The sequence below is a fragment of the Loxodonta africana genome, chromosome 3 (assembly GCF_030014295.1).
Source record: "Loxodonta africana isolate mLoxAfr1 chromosome 3, mLoxAfr1.hap2, whole genome shotgun sequence".
In the NCBI taxonomy this organism is placed as follows: domain Eukaryota; kingdom Metazoa; phylum Chordata; class Mammalia; order Proboscidea; family Elephantidae; genus Loxodonta; species Loxodonta africana.
The window spans coordinates 192,436,749-192,463,617 of record NC_087344.1 but is presented as its reverse complement, the minus strand read 5'-3'; the positions used below and the strand labels follow the sequence as shown (position 1 = coordinate 192,463,617).

General features: G+C 38.9%; 1 pseudogene; it reads right to left on the bottom strand.

The window, feature by feature from the left end:
- LOC100676156 (T-cell surface glycoprotein CD1b-like) overlaps window positions 1-26,410 on the bottom strand; it is a 64,972-nt pseudogene extending 38,562 nt beyond the window's left edge.
- Between the last annotated feature and the right edge of the window lie 459 nt (window positions 26,411-26,869).

Below are 26,869 nucleotides of genomic sequence, written 5' to 3'. Positions count from 1 at the left end.
TGATTTACAAAGAAAAACGTCTCAGCACGAAAAAGTAAGTGGAAAAATGAAATTGTCAACAACACACATAAAAAGGCATTAAAATGACAACACTAAACACATACTTATCTATAATTATGCTGAATGTAAATGGACTAAATGCACCAATAAAGAAACAGAGCGTCTCAGACTGGATAAAGAAACACGATCCGTCTATATGCTGCCTACAAGAGACACACCTTAGACTTAGAGACACAAACAAACTAAAACTCAAAGGATGGAAAAAGTATATCAAGCAAACAATAAGCAAAAAAGGAGTAGCAATATTAATTTCTGACAAAATAGACTTCAAAGTTAAATCCACCACAAAGGATAAAGAAAGACACTACATAATGATAAAAGGGACAATTGACCAGGAAGATATAACCATATTAAATATTTATGCCCCAATGACAGGGCTGCAAGATATACAAATCAAGTTTTAACAGAACTGAAAAGTGAGATAGACACCTCCACAATTATAGTAGGAGACTTCAACACGCCACTTTCGGAGAAGGACAGGACATCCAGTAAGAAGCTCAATAGAGACACGGAAGGCCTAATCACAACAATCAACCAACTTGACCTCATTGACTTATACAAAACTCTCCACCCAACTGCTGCAAAGTATACTTTTTTTTCTAGTGCACATGGAACATTCTCTAGAATAGACCACATATTAGGTCATAAAACAAATCTTTGCAGAATCCAAAACATTGAAATATTACAAAGCATCTTCTCAGACCACAAGGCCATAAAAGTGGAAATCAATAACAGAAAAATTAAGGAAAAGAAATCAAATACTTGGAAACTGAACAATATCCTCCTGAAAAAAGACTGGGTTATAGAAGACATTAAGGAGGGAATAAGGAAATTCATAGAATGCAACAAGAATGAAAATACTTCCTATCAAAACCTCTGGGACACAGCAAAAGCAGTGCTCAGAGGCCAATTTATATCGATAAATGCACACATACAAAAAGAAGAAAGGGCCAAAATCAGAGAACTGTCCCTACAACCTGAACAAATAGAAAGTGAGCAACAAAAGAATCCATCAGGCTCCAGAAGAAAACAAATAATAAAAATTAGAGCTGAACTAAATGAATTAAAAAAAAAAAAATTAGAGAACAGAAAATCAATTGAAAGAATTAACAAAGCCAAAAGCTGGTTCTTTGAAAAAATTAACAAAATTGATAAAACATTGGCCAGACTGACTAAAGAAATACAGGAAAGGAAACAAATAACCCAAATAAGAGACAAGATGGGCCACATCACAACAGACCCAACTGAAATTAAAAGAATCATATCAGATTATTACGAAAAATTATACTCTAACAAATTTGCAAACCTAGAAGAAATGGATGAATTCCTAGGAAAACACTACCTACCTAAACTAACACAATCAGAAGTAGAACAACTAAATAGACCCATAACAAAAAAAGACATTGAAACGGTAATCAAAAAACTCCCAACAAAAAAAAAGCCCTGGCCCGGATGGCTTTACTGCAGAGTTCTACCAAACTTTCAGAGAAGAGTTAACACCACTACTACTAAAGCTATTTCAAAGCATAGAAATTGACAGAGTACTACCTAACTCATTCTATGAAGCCACCATTTCCCTGATACCAAAACCGTGTAAAGACACCAAAAAAAAGAAAATTACAGACCTATATCCCTCATGAACATAGATGCAAAAATCCTCAACAAAATTCTAGCCAATAGAATTCAATAACATATCAAAAAATTAATCCACCATGACCAAGTGGAATTTATACCAGGTATGCATGCAAGGCTGGTTTAATATTAGAAAAACCATTAATGTAACCCACCATATAAATAAAACAAAAGACAAAAACCACATGATCTTATCAATTGATGCAGAAAAGGCATTTGACAAAGTCCAACACCCATTTATGATAAAAACTCTCACCAAAATAGGAATTGAAGGAAAATACCTCAACATAATAAAGGGCATTTTTATACAAAGCCAACAGCCAACATCACTCTAAATGGAGAGAGCCTGAAAGTATTTCCCTTGAGAATGGGAACCAGACAAGGATGCCCTTTATCACCACTCTTATTCAACATTGTGCTAGAGGTCCTAGCCAGAGCAATTAGGCTAGACAAAGAAATAAAGGGCATCCGGATTGGCAAGGAGGAAGTAAAATGATTTCTATTTGCAGATGACCTGATCTTATACACAGAAAACGCTAAGGAATCCTCCAGAAAACTACTGAAACTAATAGAAGAGTTTGGCAGAGTCTCAGGTTATAAGATAAACATACAAAAATCACTTGGATTCCTCTACATCAACAAAAAGAACATCGAAGAGGAAATCACCAAATCAATACCATTCACAGTAGCCCCCAAGAAGATAATATATTTAGGAATAAACCTTACCAAAGATGTAAAAGACCTATACAAAGAAAACTACAAAGTACTACTACAAGAAACTAAAAAGGACCTACTTAAGTGGAAAAACATACCTTGCTCATGGATAGGAAGACTTAACATAGTAAAAATGTCTATTCTACCAAAAGCCATCTATACATACAATGCACTTCCGATCCAAATTCCAATGTCATTTTTTAATGTGTTGGAGAAACAAATCACCAACTTCATATGGAAGGGAAAGAAGCCTCAGATAAGTAAAGCATTACTGAAGAAGAAGAAGAAAGTGGGAGGCCTCACTCTACCTAATTTCAGAACCTATTATACAGCCACAGTAGTCAAAACAGCCTGGTACTGGTACAACAGGCACATAGACCAATGGAACAGAAGTGAGAACCCAGATATAAATCCATCCACATATGAGCAGCTGATATTTGACAAAGGCCCAGTGTCAGTTAATTGGGGAAAAGATAGTCTTTTTAACAAATGGTGCTGGCATAACTGGATATCCATTTGCAAACAAACGAAACAGGACCCATACTTCACACCATGCACAAAAACTAACTCCAAGTGGATCAAAGACCTAAACATAAAGACTAAAACGATAAAGATCATGGAAGAAAAAATAGGGACAATATGAGGAGCCCTAATACAAGGCATAAACAGAACACAAAACATTACCAAAAATGACGAAGAGAAACCAGATAACTGGGAGCTCCTAAAAACCAAACACCTATGCTCATCAAAGACTTCACCAAAAGAGTAAAAAGACCACCTACAGACTGGGAAAGAATTTTCAGCTATGACATCTCCGACCAATGCCTGATTTCTAAAATCTATATGATTCTGTCAAAACTCAACCACAAAAAGACAAACAACCCAATGAAAAAGTGGGCAAAGGATATAAACACGCACTTCACTAAAGAAGATATTCAGGCAGCTAACAGATATATGAGAAAATGCTCTCGATCATTAGCCATTAGAGAAATGCAAATTAAAACTACGATGAGATTCCATCTCACACCAACAAGGCTGGCATTAATCCAAAAAACATAAAAGAATAAATGTTGGGGAGGCTGCGGAGAGATTGGAACTCTTATACACTGCTGGTGGGAATGTAAAATGGTACAACCACTTTGGAAATCTATCTGGCGTTTCCTTAAACAGTTAGAAATAGAACTACCATACAACCCAGAAATCCCACTCCTCGGAATATACCCTAGAGAAATAAGAGCCTTCACACAGACAGATATATGCACACCCATGTTTATTGCAGATCTGTTTACAATAGCAAAAAGCTGGAAGAACCAAAGTGTCCATCAATGGATGAATGGATAAATTGTGGTATATTCACACAATGGGATATTACGCATCGATAAAGAACAGTGAAGAATCTGTGAAACATTTCATAACATGGAGGAACCTGGAAGGCATTATGCTGAGGGAAATTAGTCAGAGGCAAAAGGACAAATATTGTATAAGACCAGTATTATAAGATCTTGAGAAATAGTATAAATGGAGAAGAACACATACTTTTGTGGTTACGAGCGGGGGAGGGAGGGAGGGTGGGAGAGGGTTTTTTACTGATTAATTAGTAGATAAGAACTGCTTTAGGTGAAGGGAAGGACAATACTCAATACATGGAAGGTCAGCTCAACTGGACTGGACCGAAAGCAAAGAAGTTTCCGGGATAAACTGAATGCTTCAAAGGTCAGCGGAGCAAGGGCGGGGATTTGGGGACCATGGTTTGAGGGGACTTCTAAGTCAATTGGCAAAATAATTCTATTATGAAAACATTCTTCATCCCACTTTGAAATGTGGCGTCTGGGGTCTTAAATGCTAACAAGTGGCCATCTAGGATGCATCAATTGGTCTCAATCCACCTGGATCAAAGGAGAATGAAGAACACCAAGGTCACATGATAGCTAAGAGCCCAAGAGACAGAAAGGGCCACATGACCCAGAGACCTACATCATCCTGAGACCAGAAGAACTAGTTGGTGCCCAGCCACAACCGATGGCTGCCCTGACAGGGAGCACAACAAGAACCCCTGAGGGAGCAGAAGATCAGTGGGATGCAGACCCCAAATTCTCACAAAAAGACCATACTTAATGGTCTGACTGAGACTAGAGGAATCCCAGCGGTCATGGTCCCCAAACCTTCTGTTGGCCCAGGACAGGAACCAAATCCGAAGACAACTCATCAGACATGGAAGGGACTGGACCGTGGGTAGGAGAGAGATGCTGACGAAGAGTGAGCTATTTGTATCAGGTGGACACTTGAGACTGTGTTGGCATCTCCTGTCTGGAGGGGGGATGGGAGGGTAGAGAGGGTTAGAAACTGGCAAAATTGTCACGAAAGGAGAGACTGGAAGGGCTGACTCATTAGGGGGAGAGCAAGTGGGAGTACGGAGTAAGGTGTATATAAACTTATATGTGACAGTCTGACTTGATTTGTAAACATTCACTTGAAGCTCAATAAAAGTTAATAAAAAAAAAAGATGTTATATTTCCCTATTTATAGACTTTTTAAGCCTATGAAAGAATAACTGCTTTTGTATAGACTGATTTTTCAGTTACGCTAATCAAAACGTGCAAAGACCTGGAGATAGAAAACCAAAAGGGAAGAACACGCTCGGCATTTCTCAAGTGGAAAGAACCAAAGAAAAAATTCCAGCCTCAAGTTGCAGTATCAGAAGACTCTATGGGAAAAATATTAAACGACCCAGTAAACATCAAAAGAAGATGGAAGGGATACATTCAATCATTTCAGGAGGCAGCACATGATCAAGAACTGATGGTACCGGCAAAAAACAAGACTCCAGGAATTAACGGAATACAAATTGAGATGTTTCAACAAAAGGATGCAGCTCTGGAAGCACTGACTTGTTTATGCCAAGAAATTTAGAAGACAGCTACCTGGCCAACTGACTGGAAGAAATCCTTATTTGTAGCCATTCCAAAGGAAGGTGATCCAACAGAATTCCAAATTTATCCAACAATATCGTTAATATCATAAAAAAAGAATCAATCATTAATATCATACACATGTAAAATTTTGCTGAAGATCATTCAAAAGCAGTTACAGCAGAACATCGACAGGGAAGTGCCAGAAATTCAAGCTGGATTCGGAAAAGGACATGGAACAAAAGGTATCCTTGCTGATGTCAGATGGATCATGCCTGAAAGCAGAAACTAACAGAAAGGTGTTTACCTATGTTTTATTTACTATGTAAAGGCATTCCACTGTGTGGATCATAATAAATTATGGATATCATTACCAAGAATGGGAATTACAGGACAACTTTGCTCATGAGGAACCTGCACTTACACTAAGAGGCAGTTGTTTGAACAGAACAAAGGGATACCGCACAGTTTAAAGTCAGGAAAGGTGTGTGTCGGGGTTGTATTCTTTCACCATACTTATTCAATCTGTAAGCTGAGCAAATAATCTGAGAAGCTGGATTATATGAAGAATGCAGCATCAGGATTGGAGGAAGTCTCATAAACAACCTGTGATATGCAGATGATACAACTATGTTGAAAGTAAAGGACTTGAAGCACTTACTGATGAAGATCAAGACCACAGCCTTGAGTATGGATTGCACCTCAATGTAAAATAAAAATCCTCACAACTGTACCAGTGAGCAACATCGTGATAAAAAGGGAAAGACTGAAGTTGTCAAGAGTTTCGTTTTACTTGGATCCACAATCAATGTCAGTGAAAGCAGTAGTCAAGAAATCAAAAGATGCATTGCATTGGGCATATCTGCTGCAAAAGAATTCTTTAAAGTGCTAAAAAGCAAAGATGTCACTTTAAGGACTAAGGTGAGCCTGACTGAGGCCATGGTGTTTTCAATCACCTCATACGCATGTGAAAACTGGACAATGAAAAATAAGACCAAAGAAAAATTGATGCCTTGGAATTACTATGTTGGCAGAGAATATTGTATACACCATGGACTGCCAGAAGAACAAACAAATCTGTCTTGGAAGAAGTACAGCCAGAATGCTCCTTAGAAGTGAGGATAGCTCATCTCACATATTTGGACATGTTATCAGGAGGAACCAATTCTTGGAGAAGGACATCATGCTTGGTAAAGTAGAGGGGAAGACCCTCAACGAAATGGAGTGACACGGTGGCTGCAATGGGCTCGACCATAGCAATGATTGTGAGGGTGGTGCAAGACCAGGCAGCATTTCACTGTGTAGTACATACAGTACTATAAGTTGGAACCAACTCGGTGCCACCTGACAACAACAATCGATGTGGACTTGTTGAAAATATTTCCGATAACCAAACTTGAAATTCATGTTTAACTTTTCCTGTTAAGTCTTTCATTCATTAAACATGTCTTTCTAATATTATCCTAAAAAAATAAAATTTTGTTCCTCTAGAACCACTCTTGGTACCAAATGTTTTAGGCTGGGGTCTCTAGATGAGCAAAACTTGTGAAGCGCAGAGAGAGAGAGATTTATTTCAAGGAAATGGCTCAAGCACTGGTAGAAGCTGGCAAGTCTCAAACCCATGATTCAGACATCAGGTTTCTCCTGACTCACATGGTTGCAGGGGCTGAGGAACACAGAATCGGAAGGTCAGATGGAAGGCTGCTGGCTCACAGGGTTGTGGGAGTTGGCTAATTCCAAGTTCTGCAGAGCAGATGACAGGCTGCTGGCTCACCTCTGAAGAACCTGAGGTGAGAGTATGACAAGTCAGATGCGGGATCAAGTAGGGGAGAGCTTTGCTAAAACATCCATATATATTGGATACAGACCACAACCCCAATGAAACTCCTCTTATATCAATCACAAAAGGATAATTACACAATACGGAGAATCATGCCTAGCCAAGTTGACACATAGCCTTAACCATCACAGGGAGGTTGACTTATTCTAGAGGAAGCGGAAAATAGATTCTGGGAGACAACCAACAGTCTCTGTCATATAACCCCAAGTCATCTATCCATTTATGTATTAAGCTTTGCATTGGGCAAACTGCTGCAACAGATTTCTTTAAAGTGTTAAAAAGCAAAGGTATCGCTTTAGTTTGTAACCATTTTCACTGGGATGGGTAACTTGAAAATAAATTTATTCAAAACTCAAAGATCCATAAGGGCTTTTCTCAGGACCCTTTATACCAAAATTTGGGTTCATACTTGTTTTAAATGTTTTCCTGTCTAAAAGGATATCTGGGAATCTCTGAAAGAGAATTGGTTGTGCGTTGGGTATGGAGAGAATGGTGGTTAAGTCAACCAGCGTCTCTGTATTAAAACAGAGCCAGAGCTACTTATCAAGAAGAATCTTGTTGCTCCGTATGGGACCTATCAGGCTGCTGGAAGCAGACTTGAGGTTCAAGCAACAGTCCTTGGGTAGATACCCAAGAGTCACAAGAAATTTATAATTACCAACTCTACCCACAGCTATAGGGTCGCTATGAGTAGGAATCGACTCGACGGCACTGGGTTTTGGGTTTACCCACAGCTCAAGTGATTATTAAAGTTATTGCTCTGCACTTAACATGATATCACATCATTGTACACAAGACATATTTTACAGTATATAATCTAAAAGCCCCTGCTCCTCAATAATAATAAAAATTGTTGTTGTTGTTAGGTGCCATCGACTCTGTTCTGACTCATTTAGACCCCATGCACAACAGATCGAAACAGTGCCCAGCCCTGTGCCATCCTCACAATCATTGCTGTGCTTGAGCCCATTGATCCAGCCACTGGGTCAATCCATCTCATTAAGGGTCTTCCTCTTCTTCACTGACCCTCCACTTTACCAAGCATGATGTCCTTCTCCAGGAACTGGTCCCTCCTGATAGCATGTCCAAAGTACGTGAGACAAAGTCTCGCCATCCTTGCTTCTAAGGAGCATTCTGGCTACGCTGCTTCCAAGATAGATTTATTCAGTCTTCTGATGGCCCATGGTATAGTCAATATTCTTTGCCAACACCATAATTCGAAGGCATCAGTTCTTCTTCTGTCTTCCTTATTCATTGACCAGCTTTTGCATGCATATGAGGCGATTGAAAATACCATGGCTTGGGTCAGGCACACCTTAGTCCTCTTATTGACATCTTTGCTTTTCAGCACTTTAAAAGGTCTTTTGCAGCAAACTTAAAATTAGTTTGATATAAACAATATTTCTGAAAAACTTGAGGTTTCTCTGTTCCTATAGAGACCATAAGAATCTATCCTTGAGTTTTTCAGAACATCAGATACCACCTGAACCATGTCCCGTTGTGTTCTGTAGGGCCCTTTTCTTCATTTTTACTTTAGGCTGATATAATCACCTTACCTTAAGATACTTGTTAACAAACAGGGCTAAGAACCTTGTAAAATTTACTGAAAGAGCTTTCCTGGGAACATTGTTCACTGCACCAAACAGTTGACAGACTTGTGAGAGCTTTCCTTGTGGCCCCAGGACTCCCATCCCCAGTGCCGTCGAGTAGATTTCAAGTCATAGTGACCGTATAGGCCAGAGAAGAACTGCCCCATAGAGTTTCCAAGGAGCACCTGGCAGATTTGAACTGCTGACCCTTTGGTTAGCAGCAGTAGCACTTAACCACTACGCCGCCCGGGTTTCTGGCCCTAGGACTAGGAATAGCTCTACATCTCAACAACTAATTGTCTGTATCTTTCGGACACCAAATATGTAATTGATCCTGTCTTTATCATGTTATAAGTCCTCTAAAACTCTGTGTCCCCTGTGAAGTCAGTACATAGAGTATCATGGCACTTTTTTTAATTTATTTCATTCATCTCATTTCACTAGCCATACATTTCTTTAGACTCTTTTCCTATACTTACAGTAAAAACCTGAGAAAGACAGAAACCGTGTAAAGCAGAAGCCTATCAGAGAAGGAAAACTCAAGTATTTTCCACTAAAACAAGTGATAGAAAAGTGGTCAGACTGTCTACCCTGTCAGAGATGGATAGCTTGTGAGACCCTGAAAAACAATGCAGTCCCATCAAGTTCCGGCTCTCACAGGTTTCACGGTAATACATTTTTAATATTACATGTGTGATTTGTAAGTAGTTTTGAATTATTCCTTAAATTAACTAACAAGTTATTGTGAATTTAAGCACAAATTTGCAAACCGCTTGATGATTTCGGGGGCCTAAGACCTCAAATTTTTGAGTAGCAAAAAGGATACTGCAACTTCATTTTAATCTCTACTGCCACCCAGTGGTAAAATAAAGAAATTTGTCCCCATCTACGTTATTTGGGAAACTTTATGGGGGCAGTTCTACTCTGTCCTATAGGGTCGCTATGAGTCGGACTCGACTCGTCGGCAATGGATCTACGTTATTTGCTTTGGAGTTGGCTGAGACTCATAGCGACTTTTATGTATAACAGAACCAAACATTGCCTGGTCCCCTCTGCCACCTTCTAGCACTCTATCAGAAAATGTTCTGTTATGATCAATCCATAAGGTTTTCATTGGCTGATTGTCAGAAGTATATTGCCAGGCCTTTCTTCCTAGTCTTTTTTAGTCTGGAAGCTTCAGTGGGACCTGTCCACAGTGGATGACCTTGTTGGTACAAGTGGCATAGCTTCCAGAATCGTAACAATATGCAAACCACCATAATATGACAAACAGACAGGTGGTGGATCTCCACTGTAGGCTTCGGTAATGATAATAAATACCCTGACATTTTTAACCAGGAGGTTTTAATGTCACAAATATTTTGATTCTGTGCTTAGGAATATAAGTATTTTATATAGAATTACAGTATGCGGATGATTTTTTTTTCCCCTGAAAAAGTGCTACCCATGGTGCGATGCATTATTCCAATTCAGTCTCTTTATTCTACAGAGCATAAGTAAATATTTTCCAATTCTGTTTTGTTTTGCTCTGTTGCGTTTTGTCTTTGGAATCCTAGGTGCAGCTTGTTGAGTTAATCGTTCTCCGTTTGTGGCTTGTGTTTATCATTTGGTCTGAGCAGGCTTCCTCTGTTAACTATTTGATGCATTTATTTATCCATTATTTTCCCCATTTCCTTCCCTTCCTCACATTCAAGTATGTTCATGTGTATTTCTCTTGTTCTTGTAAAACATAGTGTGGTTTGATGTGTACAACTTTAATTTCAACAAAAGGTAGCATACTATATGCTGAATTTATGAATGTACCCTATTTCATTCAGCACTCTTTTAAAGACTTTCTATTGTTCTGTTTACATCTAGTCTGTTGTTTCTCCCTGGGCATCTACTACGTTTTACTTACGTGTTCCCATGGGGTGAACATCTAGTATGCTCCCATCCCCTCCCTACCACAAAAAAATTCTGTGATAAATTTCTTTATGTATGTTCCCTCATGGAACTGTGTGAACATTTTATATCACGTATGTTCAGAAGTGGGATTGTCAGGTCAATATATAGGGAATTTGACAAGATACTGCCAGGAGCCTCTCCAGAATACCTTCACCAAGCTACAACCCTCCAACAGGTCACGGGTCTTCCCACAGAACCCACAGGCCTGCAAACACAGGGCCTCACCAGCTTTCTGATTTTGCTGACCTGGTGGCGTAATATGATATTTTAATTTTCATCTCTCTAATTTCAGTGACTTTGATTATCACCTCACAAAGTTATTATCCTTTTAAATTTTCTTCTATAAACAGCTTCTTCATGTATTGTCTTAGTCATCTAGTGCTGCTACAACAGAAATACCACAAGTGGATGGCTTTAACAAAGAGAAGTTTATTTCTCTCTGTCAGCCCTGGAGGCAGGTTCTTGTCCTCAATGTTCCCCTGGTCAAGGAGCTTCTCGGGCACAGGGACCCTTGCAAAGTGCAAAGGATGCACTCTGCTTTTGGTGCTCCTTTCTTGGTAGTATGAGATCCCCAACTCTCTGCTTGCTTCCCTTTCCTTTTATCTATTGAGAGATAAAAGGTGGTGAAGAGCACACCCCAGGGAAATGCCCTTTATGTTGGATCAGGGAGGTGACCTGAGTAAGGGTGGTGTTGCAATCCCACCCTAATCCTCTCAACATAAGATTGTAATCACAAAATGGAGGACAACTACACAATACTGGGAAGCATGGCCTAACCAAGTTGGTACACACATTTTTTAGGGGACATAATTCAACACATGACATATGCTTTGCCCACTTTGTGATTTTTTTTCCCTTTTCCTTGTAAATTTAGAAACACTGATTTTATGTGTATATACATACTTTTTTAATTTTTAGAATTTCAAACACTTTTCTCAATTTGCCACCCATTAATTTTGCTCAAAAAAAAAAAAGAGAAGTTGGAAGGAATACATAGAGTCACTATACCAAAAAAAAATGTTCAATCATTTCAGGAGGTGGTATATGATCAAGAACAGACGATGCTGAAGGAAGAAGTCCAAGCTTCATTAAAGACATTGGTGAAAAACAAGGCTCCAGGCATTGATGGAATATCAACTGAGATATTTCAATACATGGATGTAGAGCTAAAAATGCTCACTCTGTTATGCCAAGAAATTTGGAAAACAGCTACCTGGCCAACTGACTGGAAGAGATCCATATTTGTGCCTATTCCAAAGAAAGGTGAGCCAACAGAATGCAGAAATTATCGAACAATATCATTAATATTACACACAAATAAAATTTTGCTGAAGATCATTCAAAAGTGGTTGCAGCAGCACATCGATAGGGAACCGCAAGAAATTCAAGCCGGATTCAGAAGAGGATGTGGAACCGGGGATATCATTCCTGATGTCAGATGAATCCTGGCTGAAAGCAAAGAATACCAGAAAAATGTTTTTTAAAATCTTTATTAAATGTTTAATAAAAAGTGTTTTATTGACTATGCTAAGGCATTCGACTGTGTGGATCATAACACGTTATGGATAACGTTGCAAAGAATGGGAATTCCAGAACTCTTAATTGCACTTATGAGGAACCTGCACTTATACCAAGAGGTAGTTGTTCAGACAGAACAAGGGGATACTGCATGGTTTAAAGTCAGAAAAGGTGTGTGTCAGGGTTGTATCCTTTCACCATGCTTATTCAATCTGAGAAGCTGGACTATATGAAGAAGAACAGGACATCAGGATTGGGGGAAGACTCATTAACAACCTGCATTATGCAGATGACACAACTTTGCTTGCTGAAAGTGAAGAGGACTTGAGGCACTTATTGATGAAGATCAAAGACCACAGCCTTCAGTATGCATTACACCTCAACCTAAAGAAAACAAAAATCCTCACAACTGGATCATAAGTAACATCGTGATAAACGGAGAAAAGATTGAAGTTGTCAAGGATTTCATTTTACTTGGATCCACAGTCAATGTCCATGGAAGCAGAAGTCAAGAAATCAAATGAAACACTTGTCCAAGGCAAGGTCATGGAAGCTCCATAGATACATCCAAGCTCCCTAAAGGGCCGAATTACTGGGCTGAGGGCTGTGGGGACCATGGTCTCAGGGAACATCTAGCTCAATTAGCATAACATAGTTTATAAAGAAAATGTTCTACATGCTACTTTGGTAGGTAGTGCCTGGAGTCTTAAAAGCTTGTGAGCAGCCATCTAAAATACTCTGATGGTCCCATCCCATCTGGAGCAAAGGAGAATGAAGAAAACCAAAGACACAAGGGAAAGATTAGTCCAAAGTACTAAAGGACCACAACAACCACAGCCTCCACCAGACTGAGTCCAGCACAACTAGATGATGCCCAGCTACCACCACTGACTGCTCTGACAGGGATCACAGACAGAGCTGGAGAAAAATGTAGAAAACAATTCTAACTCACAAAAAAAGACCAGGCTTACTGGCCTGACAGGGACTTGGGAAAACCCAAGAGTATGAACCTGGATACCCTTTTAGCTCAGTACTGAAGTCATTCCTAAGGCTTATTCTTCAGTCAAAGATTAGACAGGCCAGTAAAACAAAACAAGACTAAAGGGGCACAACAGCCAAGGACCAAGGACTAGAAGACAGGAGGGGACAGGAAAGCTGGTAAAAGGGAACCCAAGGTCTAGAAGTGAGGATGTTGACATGTCATGAGGTTGGTAACCAATGTCACAAAACAATATGTGCACTAATTTTTAAATGAGAAGCTAGTTCGTTCTGTAAGCCTTCATCTAAAGTATAATTATAAAAAAAAGAAATCAAACAAATGCGTTACATGTGGCAAATCTGCTGCAAAAGTCCTCTTTAAAGTGTGAAAAAGCAAAGATGTCACTTTAAGGACTAAGGTGCACCTGACCCAAGCCGTAGTGTTTTCAATTGCTTCATATGTATGTGAAAGCTGGACAATGAATGAATAAGGAAGACTGAAGAAAAACTGATGCCTCTGAATTATGGTGTTGGTGAAGAATGTTGACTATACCAGGAACTACCAAAAGAATGAACAAATATGTTTTGGAAGAAATACAGCCAGAACGCTCTCAGAATCAAGAATGGCAAGACATAGTCTCACATACTTTGTACATGTTATCAGGAGGGATGAATCCCTGGAGAAGAGCATCATGGTTGGTAAGGTAGAGCGTCATCAAAGAAAAAGGAAGAGCCCCAACGACATGGATTGACACAATGTCTGCAACAATGGGCTCAGCATAACAACAATTATGATGATGGTGCAGAACCAGGCAGTGTTTTTTTCTGTTGTACATAGAGCCCCTGTGAGTTGGAACTGACTAGACAACACCTAACAACACAGTTTTGTTCATCGTGTGTACTCTGTTGAAGAGAAATGTTTAATTTTATAAGGTGTAAATTAATAAGTTTTAACTTAGAATTTGTGATTTGAGGGTTTGGTTTAAGAAGTAATTACTCATTGATAGGTCACAAAAGATGTTCTGTTAATTGTATGCTATTAACTTTGAAATATCCCTTTTGTATCTAGGACTTTATTCCATTTGGTTCAGTCTTTGCTCTTTCCTTTCAAAAATGGTTTAGATATTTGTAGTCATTTACTCTTCCACATAATATAAAAATAAGTTTACTGAATACCTCCAAAAATTCAGCTGGAATTTTAATTAGGAATTTACTGGAGTTAAGGAATAATTTAGAAAGACACAATTTTTTATAATATTATATCATTCTATACAACTGTAATTTTCATAAATACTTTTATGATGTTTAACAGTATTTAGACTTTCTCTGTAGAACTCTTGTATATTCTTTCTTTAGTTAATTTCTAGGTATTTTATAGATTTTGTTGTTATTGTAGACAGTATTTTATTTTATTATGTTTTGTTTGGCTGTTTCTGCTATAAAACGGGCTGTTAATTTTTTATATCTGTTTTGTGTTTAAATGTCTTGTTAAATTTTCTTGTTACTTCTCGTAGTTTGGGATTTATTCTAGTCATTGTCTAGGCAGAAAATCATACCATCTGGGAAAAAAAACTATTACCTTGAAATCCTTACACTTCTTATTTATAGGTTAATTTTCTATCTGGATAAGTTGCTGTACTCTCTTTTGATTCATAGTTTTTTTAGTTTTCTTTGTATATAATAATATCATCGGCAAATAATGATAATTTTGTCATTAATTTCAATTTTCATGCCTCTTTATTTTTCTTGACTTACTGGATTTTTAGTATTCTGTTAATAGTAATGGTAGTAGACAGACATACCACATTCTTGAGTTTCATGTGAATGCATCTAAAGTTTCAAAATTAAATATATTTCATGTAGGCTGTTTGTAGCTACATTTGACCATACAGTAGAAGTTCCCTTCTAATCTGAGTTGCTAATGTTTTATAGGAATGGACATTTACATATAATCAAATGCTTTTTCTGTAATTCTGTAGATAACTACATGTTCTTTCTTCATTATTCTATTAAAGTAAATAATTCTGTTAATAGATTTCTGTGCTGTTAAACAGGAGCGCTGGTGGCGAAGTAGTTAAGGGCTACAGTGAGCTACAACTGTTAACCAAAATATGGTTGGCACTTCGAATCTACCAGTCACTCCTTGGAAACCCTATAGGGCAGTTCTCTGTCCTATAGGGTCACTATGAGTCAGAACCAACTCAACGGCGCCTAACAACAACAACTGTTAAACTACACCTGCATTGGGTAAATGGATAAATCCCACTTCCTTTGGTGCTTGTTTGTTTGCAAATATTTTAATTGAAATTCTTTAGTATATATACATAAATGGAATCTCTGGTGGTGTAGTGGTCAAGGGCTACGGCTGCTAACCGAAAGGTCAACAGTTCAAATCCACCAGGTACTCCTTGGAAATTCCATGGAGCAGTTCTACTTTGTCCTATAGGGTTGCTATGAGTCAGAATCAACTCAATGGCAAGGGGTTTGGTTTTGGGTTTTGGTATATACATAAATGAGATTGGCTGATAATATTTTGTGAGTTTTTTTTTTGCTTGTTTGTTTGCTTTTAACATTTGTTTTGGGTTTTCTCTGGAGAAATTCTTGCTGACTTTGGTCACATGAAAATTAAAGCCTCATAAAATTACCTCAGTTTTTTCCCCCCATCTTTTTCTTTATCAGGAACTCGGTATATGAAATATAATTATTTGCTCTGAACTAGGCTTACAGGGTTAGTGAGAACTTTGACTACTGGTTCACTTTCCTTTACTCATTTACAAGTATTTATACATTTAGGTTTTATCCCTTTCCTGCGATTTTTTTAAATAAAATTTTTAGTTTTATCTATGGCAAATGCATTGCTATAAAATCACTGTCTTGGTTATCTAGAGCTGCTATAACAGAAATACCATGCTTTATCAATGCTTTATCAAACAGAATTTTATTATCTCATAGTTTAGGAGACTAAAAGTCTAAAATCAGGGCACCATCTCCAGGGGAAGGCATTCTGTCTGTCTCCTCTGGGGTAAGGTCCTTGTCATTAATCTTCCCCTGGTCTAGGAGCTTCTCAGTGCAGGGACCCCAGGTTCAAAGATGTGCTCTGCTCCTGGGTCTTCTTTCTTGGTGGCACGAGGTCCCTATTTCTCTGCTCACTTCTCTCTCCTTTTATCTGTTGTAAGATAAAAGGTGATGCAGACCACACCCCAGGGAAACTCCCTTCACATTGGATCTGGGATGTGACCTGAGTAAGGGTGTTATATCCCACCCTAGTCCTCTTTAACATAATCTAATCTTGCCTCATTAACCACAAGCAGAGATTAGGATTTACGATACTCAGGAAAACTACTTCAAATCACTAAATGGTGGACAACCACACAATACTGGGAATCATGGCCCAGCCGAGTTGACACACATTTCTGGAGGGACAAAATTCAGTCCATAACAATCACATATAGCATTCTTTTAATCTGTGTATTAATCTGTCTGTAATGATGACGATTTTTCTAATATTCTTTTGTTGTTGTTGTTATCAGTTCCAACAGAGGTTTTCATATTTATTATCTTTTTCAAAAAGCAAGCTTTGAGTATTGTCAGTCATCTTTATCAATTTTTTGTTTTGCTTTTCCTTTTAACAATTAGTGCCTTAAATTAACTTTCAGCTTCTAATATGTTTAGTGATTTTGCTGTTCTTTTTCTAGTTTCCTCCATTAAAATCTTAGCTCAAAAGTTTTTAGTCTACCTTGAGCCCAAATAAATGCTTTTAGAACTATAAATTCCCCTAAACATGCCACTTCAGATTCATTTTATGAACCAGAAAGAGTATGTGTTCACTTTGGTAAAAAAATAACACACAGCTATAAGATTACAAGGAACTGTGATAAGCAGTAGTGCAAAAAGTAATCCTTACTAGCAGTTATTTTTAAAAAATCTCAGAATATTTAAAATTTAAAAACAAAAACAGAAATACATGGACAGAGATATGCACTTTGTTCACACCCATTTTCTGCATTTCCAGTTTTAAATACTGAGGTAACCGAATTTAAAAATCACTACAGAGAACTGCACAAAGTATAGGTAAATTATTTCTGAAGCTTATAGGCCACAGTAATTATCAAATTCACCAATGAATATTTCTAGCCACCAAATTAAAGTCACACAGAAAATGAATTTCAAAGTAAGGATGGTTAAAACTAATTTTCTTGATACGTAACAGAGATTGGTTATTCCTCCAATCTTGTGAAAATCCCTCCTTATTTCTTGCTCCTGCCTGTGATGAAGCAAACATTTTTGTGTGGATGTGGCCAGGTCACTTTTAAGAAGAAACTTCCCTTGCCTTGTTTTTCTCTAGAACTACCCACCCCCACACTTTCAGGTTCTCTTTTATTCCTTCTTTCTAGAACTGAGAAATTCTCTGTAAACCTTCAGCTTCTGTGGACTTGGCCAGTTGAACTTCCTTTTGCGTGTGAATAAGAAAAGATTTTTTTTTTTAAAGATCACCAAGAACTAATTAAAATAATGAACAACTTATTTTTAAATATTTATAAATAAGCGTATGCACTGATGTGTTAAATATTCTCCCATATAATATAACCATCAGGCCATACGTATTTCTTTTAAATAAAATTACACACCATTAAAAAGTTCAGAACAAAATTAAAACCTAATTAAGAAATAAATTAGAATAAACAAGAAACTAGAATTAGAGAAAAACAAATACTAAATAATTCTAGATAAAATTAAATACTATCTAACTCTATGAACTTTTAATATTCAACACAATTTTGGATTTTAAAAATCTCAGCTTTCAACTTGATCAATTTACTTTTTTAGCAAACAGTCGGAAGATGTGCCACAATACGGGTGAGATGGGGCACGATACCCAGCCCTTTCCCTGTGTTACAAATGAAGCTACTTTTCACCATTTTTCACTTACCCACTCTAGGGTCTGCCAAGTATCTGACAATATAACCTCTCATTCCAATCACTAAATCTCACAAAGTTTATATGTCATTGGATGCTCTACTGCCAGTTGCAAACCTGGCTCACATTTTATAGCTATGATCTCATTTCTTCCTTAAGGTGATTTGCCTTCAAAGAAAACTTCTGTTCCCTCAACAGTAGTAACCCAGTATGATGAAGAATGAGTGTTAATTAGGAAAACGGCAGGAATGTAGGGAAGAAGAGAAGGAAGCTCTTACCCTACACTGAGGTTGGGAAGGACCAGCAATTTCAGAGATTGTACGGAGAATGATTTGGTAGATAGAAAGGCTGGGAGACAAAGCCCACAAAGACTTCTGACGTTTGACCCTGTTTTGATTAAATACAGGCATCAAAGAAGAAAGCAGCTTAGAGGAAGATATATTAATTATTTAAACACTTGGAGCCACAACTGCTTCTCATACATTTTGGAATCCCTCCCAGTGAATATGTTTGCCATACAAATAGTAAAAGTTGAGTATGTGTTGAATGAATGATCAAATGATGGAATGAACAAACAAATGTATCGTGCCAGGAGGAAATCCACGGGAAAATGTCTTGCATTTTGATTATTTAACTGTCATTGCCATTACATTTTTTGGTCTATTAAAAAGTGTTAGATTACCTTTTTATGCTCATATAAACCCTGGGCGTACATACTTTTGCTCCCATTTGCCTGAAGAGAAGAATGAAAATCAAGGAGCCATTCCAAAGTCACTCACTTACCCAGTAGCAGAGCCGACGCTTTGATTCCTAGTCAGTGGTTTATCAGAAATATAGGAAAAGAGTCTAGGAGAGAAATTGACTCAGATGCCCTAGTTACACACAAGACAGTGTAAAAGGTTTTTCAAGATAAGTACATTTATAAGAAAAAGGCAAAATGACAAGAAACCAATTTTAGGGACTGGGCCAATCTCAAAAAGCGAGGAGGAAAGGGGAAGAAAAGAAGAATGTTGTACATATGAATGAAAATTATCTGAGGGTTTCCTGGTAACAAACAAGCCAAAACCCAATTTGATTGGCTGAAACAATGAAGGGAATTTATTGATTGACATAACTGAGAAGTCCAGGGGTTGCTCAGGCTTTAGGTAAAGTTCAATCTGGCCTCTTCTGTGATTCTGTTGTGTCCTCTGTCTTACATATATGAGTGCATCCCCAATCTTGCTTCTTTTTTGGTGAAAAAAAATGGCTTCAGTTGTTTCAAGCTTGATACTCCACAATACATCATCTAGAACAAGAGACAGTGTCGCTGTCTGTGGAAATAGTCTGATGGTTTCTCAAAAAACTGGACATAGAATTAGCATTATTGTTTTTAGTTGCCATTGAGTTTACTCCAACTCGGTGACTCCATGTGTGCAGAGTGGAACTTCTCCATAGGATTTTAAAAACTGTGACCTTTTGGAAGTAGACCTCCAAGCCTGTCTTCTGAGGTGCTCTGGGTGAGTTTGAACCACCAACCAACAGATGGTAGTTGAGTGTTTAATAATTTGTGCTACCCAGGGGTTAGAATTACCATTACAATCCAGTAATTTCACTTGCATTATACATTCAAAAGAATTGAAAGCAAGGACACAAACAGATACATGTAGACCAAAGTCCATTGCAGCATTACTCACAATAGCCAAAAGATGGAAGCAACTTAAATGTCCATCAATGAATGAACAGATAAGCAAAATGCAGTATATACATGCAGTGAAATATTACTCAGTTATAAAGACAAATGAAGTCCTGGTACACACTACAATGTGGATGAACCTTGAAAACATCATGCTGAGTGAAATAAGCCAGTCACGAAAGGATAAATATTGTATGATTCCACTTATATGAAATATCTGGAATATGCAAGTGTATATAGGTCTAAGAATATTAGTGGTTACCAGAAGTGGGCAGGAAGGAGGGGGAAAAGGGAAATTCATTGCTTAGAGGACACTGAGTTTCTGTTAATGGTGATGGAAATTTTTGGAAACATAATGGACATAATTAATGTCACTGAATTGTACATGTGAAGAATGCTGAAATGCAAATGTTTTGTTAGTATATATTTGCCACAATTAAAAAAAATGGATAATTAAAAGGAAAAAATTGAAGAATAAAAACAACCAGAAGTTAGGCTTCATTTAAACTGAGTCACCAGAATGATCCCTCTGAGCAAGGGTGGTGGGATAGATGTGATGATTGGCTTAGATGATAAGTTACCTCTCCATCCTTTAGTCATCAAGAAAGATGGTGTTCTTGTGTTTGCCTTAGGCCAATTACAGTCCAGAACTACACCTGAGGGTGGAGTCAACCAACCAAAACCACCTGCCTGCTATGCAAAGGTGGTGAGGTGAATTGGAACCTAGAGAAGCAACCAGTCATGCCTAATCCCGTAGGAAGACTGGAGGGGTCCCACTGTTTCCTGTCTCTCACTCCACATTTTCCATCTCCCCCCCCGCACCTCCATTTCATTTTCTAAAATTTTCCAGATGTCCAATAGCTGCCATCTGTACCTGTCCTCTCTGGATGTTTTCCTTTCCCTGTGTCCCTTTCTTAGCCCCTAAAAAATTGGAGGTAAATCTGTCTTTCCCTAGTTCAACCCAAATAAATTGCTATATTAGCAAACTAAGAAACAAACACAACAATGGAAAGTGTACCCTGCAGAATCAAATTACCCAGACCCAGTGCCATAGCAAAATTTTTAAGCTCAGAAGACAATGATGATCTATGTTTTTTAATACTATTTTATATTCATACATTCCTGCTACATAGTAAGTCCTTCAGAAATATTTGTTGAATTGATGAATGAATTCTAAAATGTCTAAGTCTAGCCATGGACTCATACTACCGTTTGGGGTCATTAGTTATATATGTAGATTACTCAACTTGATCCTACTTCAATAACACTCTTATTTTCTTATCTTGATTATTTTCTTTTCTCCTGAGCACTATACTTACCCTACTACCTCTCAGGCATCACCTTTATGAGTGCTTCTCAATTTTTAACGCACCTTTAGGGTTGCTATGAGTCAGAATCAACTTGACAGCACTGGGTTTGGTTTTTTTGGTTTATGAATCCCTTGGTGATTTTTGGTAAAATGTAAATTTGATTCAGTCAGTCTGAGGTGAGGCCCCAGATTTTACATTTCTAACAAGCTCTTAGGTGATAACTCTGCTGCTTGTCCCTGAACCACCCTGAAGAGCAAGGACCTACATCCTGCCTTGCTCTTTTTGTTCGGAATAGTTGGAGCAAGAGTTGCATTCTAATGGTTCTCTACAACGAAATAATAAGCACGATAAGAGGAAAATTTGTTTCTTCTCTGGAGCTGCTGTGCAATGAAATACTTAATATGACCCTTCTGGTCATGGTCTTTGTGACTCACACTCAAATTGATTGAGTGGGAATATGTGAATAAGGTATATGGAACCCATGATGGTTGGGGTTATATGTCAACTTGGCTAGGCCATGATCCCAGCATTGTGTGGTTGTCCTCCATATTATGTGATGTGGATCTTGACCCCTACATGTTGATAAAACAGCATTGGTCTAAGATGTGTCTTGGGTCACAGCCTTGAAGGAGGGCATGACTCAAGCCCCACTCTTAACTAAAGTTACACCCTTTCCTGGGTGTGGCCTGCATCTAAGATATACATGTGTATCCTGGGGACACTTTATCTCTCTGCATCTGGATCCTGCATCTAGTTCATGATCTATTGACCTCCCCAAAGGCCTGCCATCTGACCTGCTGATTTTGGGATTTGCAGACCTGCACAGCCCCCTGGGCCAGTAGCCTATTGTATGACACGATTCTCCAGCTTCAACAGCCTTGTGAGCCAGCAGCCTATGGTCTGGTCTGCCAGTTTGCGCTCATCAGCTCCTGCAGCCACGTGGGTTGGGAGAAGCCTACGTCTGACTCATGAATTTGGGACTTGCCAGCCTCCACAACCACATAAGCAATTTCCTTTATATAGTCAGTGAGTTCTGTGAGGCATTGCAGCGAGCTAGGGAGAGTACTGAGGGGAGAGGAGGTAGTTGATGTTAGAGATGTTGGAGTGGCACAGCAGCTTGGAAAAGCTGGACATTTGGGATATCTTTAACTTCTGCCTCATAAGAACCAGCTTTGTGCTAATCCTTGTCAAAGAAATTATTCATCTAGGGGCTCAAAGAAGAAACCAGGGGACTAGGCAAGTGTGAAGTCTCTTGCGCAAGTCAGAAGAGTTTTAACAAGAAGAGCATCAAATGTCTCAAATTTGACAAAAATATCAGAAAGGAAAAAAATGATACTATGAATTTGGTTTAAATTCAAGATAGAGTTCTATTGAGACTATATTACACGCAGGTAAGACATAGATTAAGTAGAGAAACATATATTAAGAAGACATAGACTTTGCTCTCAAAAAGTTTAAAAATTAGAAGGGGAAAAAGGGCTCAACTGCAACAAAGGATTGGAAGGGAAGAATACATTTAGCAAAATACAATTAAAGTTCAGTGGAATGCCAAGGATGGAGACCCTGCTTCCCACGCATCAATCAGGGAAGGTCTCTCATAAAAGTGACTTCTGAAATAGGCCTGGTAATTGGTTAATACTGGAATTTATGGAGATTTCTAGGACCCGATTTTATTCCATTAAAACTTAAATTGTAAAGCCCAAGAACACAGGCCAGTAAAACAAATCCTGCAAAATTACATTTATCTTATGCTGATAACCGATCATTAAGCAGAAATAAACAAATAAAAAGTTTTACAAGGAAAATTGAAAGAATGTCATCACCACGCTGTGTTTAGGTGTATCCTGAGCTCCTGAGATGCTGGCTTCTTGTTCCAAATGAAGAAGAGTGATGAGAAGGCTCACAGTAGGTACCCATATGACCTGTATAAGAACAGAGATAGAAGCCACTCTGCATAGGTGGAGGTGAGAAGTGAGGGAAAAGAGAGGACACTGGGAGGAGAAGAACTGAGGATAGAGAAACAACTTTGAGGGAGAAGCAAGAAAGATGGATACAAAAAACTCACCAGCGCTTCCTAAACCAAAACATAAATCCAATCAGAAGCACCACAGGCACTGCCACTGCCAAGAAGATCAAGGCCACAGAGTTGTGATGTTCTGTGTTTTTGGGTGCACACAAAGGTGTCATTTCAAATCCACCTCATTTAACCCCTGTTTAACCACTTTTCCCTAGCCTTCCTTTGTCCATTTGAGTGCCTGCCTCAACAACCTCCTTTTTTCCTGTTTCTTCTCTCCTCCCACTTCTGGGAAAAATGTTCACTCTAATCCTCAACATATTCCTTCATCTACGGGCTCCTCATTTTCAACTCTTCTATTCCATGGATTAACTATTTTTATCCCTTTTGGGCCCAGAATCCCTAAGAAAACAAATATTTTATCTTGTTCTTACACTCTACTTGAAGACCACCTACTTCCATTCCCACCCTTGGGCACAGTTCTTTCTTACCCCAGTAGAGGATGATATCCTGGTCACCTAGACTGCTGTCTCTCACCTGGCAAGACAGGCCAGATGCCTCCATGACTGTCACATTCAAGAACACGGGAAGATACCAGGTCCCATCAACATTGGGCAGGACATCACCTCGTTGAGTGCCTGGCTGCTCCTGCTCCCCCCGCATCCACATCACCCACGTAGGCTTCAGGTAGAAGCCAAAGACATGACAAACCAGAAGCACGTGGCCAGGACCAGGAGTGGTGCCACTGGACAGCCTGGCTTCAGGCTTCGCTGGAGAAAACAAGAAAGATATTCAAGTAAGGACTCTAACACAAAATTTAGAGGTTCGGATGTCAACATCAGTTTAGACAGATATGTCTTTCCCACCTCTGGAAATCTGTCACCCATTATCCCCTCTTCCTGCCTCTTTTCTATGCTGAATTTGAAGGAGATGGTGGGAAGACGTGATTTTAAAATAGAAAATTCTTTGACAGAAGATGCAGAACCAGTGGCTCAGTAGGGTTGGTGTCACCCCCGGCCCATGGACCTCCTCCCATACCAGAACATACAGACTCCTTAGTAATGTTTATTATCAGTTTTAATTATAAAATAATATGTGATAAATGTAGTTGTAAATTGCTTAAATGTAATATTTCTTAGATTATACGAATACTAACAAACCTGTTTTGTAAAATCTTCCTGCACTGAATTAGAACACTATTAGTTACATTATCAGTAAATGAGGAGAAGCCTTTTTTTTTCTCCTTTTCCTTTAATTACTATTTCATTATCAAAAAAGTGATCTATATAGGTTCATAAATACTAATCATCACAATATTGTAGCTAAAACAGAAAATGTGACAAAATCAGAGACTCTAAAAACAACAGCACGTGTTCATAGCGTGTGCAGTCGAAACCACGTGATTCAAAGCATCACTGTAATGGCTAATAATGACAGCTCTGACCAAGTACGTTAGAAGGTCCAAAAAGTAAATTAGCATAGGCTTTTAACCTTGTAGGTATATTGATAGGTGTAAGCTGGGCTTACGAAAAATGTTTTTGTTGTTTAACTACAAGGATATATTTATAAAAAATAATAAGTTTCTCCTGAAACACTGCACAGGAATTTTATAGACAGTTATTTTGGTGTCATCTCCTCTGACAGAGTCACCCAGTGTGGTCCACGCCGCCCGCATCTCCCTAGTGACGCCATTGTGCAAGACTGACCTTCTCTCTGGAGATAGGCCTTCCCTGCCTCCCGGAGACCCAAGATGAAACGTGGGCAGGTGTCACTGATGAGCCCGTGCACTACTTCCTTGATGTCTTGGTACTGATTAATATGCAGACATTCTGAGCCTTACTTCCACCTTCTGGAGATGGGACCCACGATGTGTTGTGGAAGCTCAGGAAGTCTGATCCTTTATAAGCTGCCCATAGAAATCCTGTTGGGGTTTCCCCAGAGTGCAGCTCACAGCCTGCTGCTAACTGTATTTCAAAGGAATCTGGGGAAGGGGGTTGTGAATTGGAGGGGGAAAAAAAAAAACTTAAAAAGTAAATACAATGAGTGTATGAAAAAGTAATAGAAGCAGAAGGGAGATGTTTGGGCAATGTGAGAGGGTGGAACAAAGTTTGGTTTAGCTGGAGATTCAGAGAGAGGGGAATTGGTGGAAGTTGGAGGTGGAAGAAAAGATGAACGATATGAGAAAGGGGGCATATTGTCTGAAGAAGGTGAGGTGAATGATGTGGGCAAGAGAGTAAGGGAAGGATTAGAGGGAGAGACTTTGGGATTATAGCAATCTAAATAGAATGTAATGGATTACAATGAAAGTATAGACAGAGACTGCAGAAGAGATTGAATGGGGAAGAAAATCACACTTTAAGGAGTCGATCAAAGAGTGAGCAAGTTGAGAGTATCTGTTTGGACACCAGGGAAGAGAGTGGTCACAGGAGATCACTAAAGGAAGTTAATAAAGTGCAAGCCTGGGATCAATGAAAGAGGAACTCGTAAGTAGAAGACTTGAAGCTTTTGGAAAGCCAGGATCTCCCTCCCCCGTCCCTGACCAAAGGTGTGTAACTGTAGTTATATCGTGGAGGGAGTGAAGAAAGATTTTCAGTGGTGAGTGGAGGCTGTTTTCTAAAAGAATAAAAGACACATTGGGACACGTACCCCCTCCCTTACCCAGGTTCCTCAGAGGTAACTTAACTCACATTCAAGCTGAAATTGACTGTTATAGTTGTGAACTTCCCGAGTCGATCCAACGAAGCACATGCAGAATACCATTTCCAATTCTACCAACTCCTTGTTGCTGAAGCTGCCCTTCGACCAGGGCCATAGGAAAATGATGGTGCCAGAGTTACCCTCCCAACTATGAATATGCAACTCATCCAACCAACCAGAGCCCAGATTTTGTTCCCAGAAATGGTTGTAATAAGATGATATCTGGATGATGTGGTAGGAGACAGGCTCCTGGAAGGCTGTGGGTGGCAAAAGTACAGATAGGGTGAAGAGAAGAAAGGCACTGGGAAGAAGACAAAATGGAGAAAGAAAGGTGCCAGAGAGGGAGAACTCAAAATCTGGAGGAAGAGAAAGTCATATTTATCTCTTCAGACATTTGCCTGCCCCGGGGATCTGGAAACAAGGATACTCAGAATGGAACTGGCTTGGCACTCTTACTCTCCATGTATATCTTGCACCCAGGCATATCATACAAACACCCACACACACATTCTCAAACCCTCTTGCATGCAACTAGGAAACTTTCGGAGTTCTTACCTTCTTCACTGTCACCACCTGGGAGGAGCACAGCTAGCAATGGGAGTTGCAGAAACAGCATTTCATTTGCAGGTGTTATTTCTTTCTGTCAGAAAAGCTGGTCTTTGATCTTTGTTTTCCACAAACCTATCCCACAATATCTCCTTTCTAACTTCCTTCTCTCTCCAACAGACACACCTTGCCTTTAGCCACTGTCTGCAACAAAGAAAACCTGCAAAATTCAATTCAGCGTCTCGTTTCCTCTCCAGCTCTGGCTTCCAGTTTCTCTGCTTGTCATCAGCATCCATCCTATTCACTTCTATTAATTCAACTGCTACAGAACAAGTCTTATGTAGCACTGAAAAGTCACTTTACCTCTAGGGTCATTGCTTCTCATTTATATGCTAAGAGGGTGAAAGTCAATGGTTCTCCAGAACTCTACCTAATACTTGTATCGTCCTGCTCTTTTCTGTTACTCTGTCCTTCTCTTCTGCTTTTGCATGTTTCCTAAATACTCTCTTCTCCTATATGGTCCCCCACC